Here is a 2,667-nt window from a genome sequence, read left to right as displayed (position 1 = left end):
TTTACAAAAGAGCAGTGGGGTGCCTGGGGGACCTCAGTCAGTTGAACTGCTGACTCTTGGATTCGGCTCAGGTCGTGATCTCAGGGTGGTGAGATTGAGTCGCACATCCAGCTCCACGATCAGCAGGGAGTCCGCTTGGACATTCTCTCTCTCTCTGCCCCTCCCCCAACTCAGGCGCTTGCACTCTCTCTCAAATAAATAAATCTTAAAAAAAAGAGCAGTATCTACTCAATAACATTTGTTGAGCATTCCAAACACCTTAAGTGCATTAACTCATTAAATCCTTAGTACAATTCCTTGAGATGCTTTATATCATCCACATTCCACACAGATGTACACAGAGGTATGGAGATGCCAAATAATTAGCCCAAAATCACTCAAGGTGACTCAGCAGTGATTTGAATCCAAAGCCTGCAGGGCCAATCCCTGTGATATACTGCCTTTCTTAAATTGCAGTACATCTCAAATAAGTGATGTGTATGGATATACCTAGGACACGCAAGTTCCATAAAAGTCTTTTTATTACCACTGTTATTATCAGGATTCTAATGCCAGGGTTGGGGCCTTTTAAAAAGGCTCTTTCCAAGTTGAAGTGCCTGCTTCGTCGTTCAGGACGTAGTTCTACATCCCACTCTGCACATGAATCGTTTTTTAATTGGGTTGAACTTTCCTCTCTAAAAATTCCTTTTGATAACTAAGGGAGGGCAGTATCTGGCCCATGATTCTGAATCTGGGTTCTGATTACCAAGAGTGGTAACTCAGGAGGAAAAAAGCCCTCTCACACCCCACCCCCACTCACAGAGAGTCATGTGCTCAGGAAGGGCCTGCTCACTGTCAGGCTCTGTGCTAGGTGCTGGTCCCACGCTGGTGAACAAAACACATGGCTCTGAGCACCTGGGTGGCTCAGTCGGTGAAGCGTCTGCCTTCGGCTCAGGTCATGGTCCCGGGGTCCTGGGATCGAGCCCCGAGTCGGGCTCCCTGCTCGGTGGGGAGTCTGCTTCTCCCTCTCCCACTCCCCTGCTCGTGCTCGCTCCCAGTATCTCTGTCGCTAAGTCTCTTTCTCTCAAATAAATAAAATCTTCAAAAAGACAAAAAAAAAACCACATGGTTCTTGTTCTCATGGAAATGTTGACAATGGAATATGACATTGAAGAAATCTATAAATACAAATTGTGTTATACAGTAAATGTTATAAAGAAAAAGAACAGAGACCATTGGAAAGACAGTCTGAGAGACAATTTAGGTGGGGGAAGGTCAGAGAACATCGCTCTGAGGATGTAACATCCAGGGCAAGTAAGGCCTGAAAAATGAATAGAAATTTTCCAGGCAAAGAGTGAATGAAAGAACATTCCAGGCAAAGACTTGAAGCAAAAGAGCTTGTCACACTTAGAAAGCGTGGGATGTCGTAAGGGGAAAGGGGCAGAAAATGAGGCTGAAAACTACACAGGCTGTGTGAGAGTCTCATAAGGTTTGGCATATTGTGCAATCTGAAAAAATACCTATTGTTTTCATGGTACAAAGTGGAAATAAGCCCTAACTCCTCTCGACTCTAGGAGTGGACATGGGCACAGTTTTAAAAAGAACGAGTAATACCGACTCCTTTCAAGGATATTAGTATTGCTTCTAAAAGAGTGAATCCCGAGATGCCTGGGTGGCTCAGTCAGTTAAGCGTCTGCCTTCAGGTCAGGTCATGATCCCACGGTCCTGGGAAGGAGCCCCGCGTTGGGCTCCCTGCTCAGCGGGGAGCCTGCTTCTCCCTCTCCCTCTGTCTGCCTACTTGTGCTCTGTCAAATAAAATCTTAACAATAAATAAAAATAAAAGGGTGAATCCCTTCAAAATCCAAATCAAAACCTCGATGAGATACCACCTCACACCAGTCAGAATGGCTAAAATTAACAAGTCAGGAAACGACAGATGTTGGCGGGGATGCAGAGAAAGGCGAACCCTCCTACACTGTTGGTGGGAATGCAAGTTGGTGCAACCACTCTGGAAAACAGTATGGAGGTTCCTCAAACAGTTGAAAATAGAGCTACCATTCGATCCAGCAATTGTACTACTGTGTATTTAACCCAAAGATACAAATGTAGGGATCCGAAGAGGTATGTGCACCCCAATGTTTATAGCAGCAATGTCCACAATAGCCAAACTGTGGAAAGAGCCAAGATGTCCATCAACAGATGAATGGATAAAAAAGAAGTGGTATATATACACAATGGAATATTATGCAGCCATCAAAAGGAATGAGGTCTTGCCATTTGCAACGACGTGGATGGAACTGGAGGGTGTTATGCTGAGTGAAATAAGTCAATCAGAGAAAGACATGTATCATATGACCTCACTGATATGAGGAATTCTTAATCTCAGGAAACAAACTGAGGGTTGCTGGAGTGGTGGAGGGCGGGAGGGAGGGGGTGGCTGGGTGATAGACATTGGGGAGGGTATGTGCTATGGTGAGCACTGTGAATTGTGCAAGACTGTTGAATCACAGATCTGTACTTCTGAAACAAATAATGCCATATATGTTAAGAGAAAAAAAAAGAAGATAGCAGGAGGGGAAGAATGAAGGGGGGGAAATCGGAGGGGGAGACGAACCATGAGAGACGATGGACTCTGAAAAACAAACTGAGGGTTCTAGAGGGGAGGGGGGTGGGGGGATGGGTTAGCCT

This window comes from Callorhinus ursinus, unplaced genomic scaffold (genome assembly GCF_003265705.2).
Source record: "Callorhinus ursinus isolate GAN/ISIS: 27379988/994484 unplaced genomic scaffold, GSC_fseal_2.0 scaffold19, whole genome shotgun sequence".
Classification (NCBI taxonomy): Eukaryota; Metazoa; Chordata; class Mammalia; order Carnivora; family Otariidae; genus Callorhinus; species Callorhinus ursinus.
Note: the sequence above shows the minus strand (reverse complement) of the source record.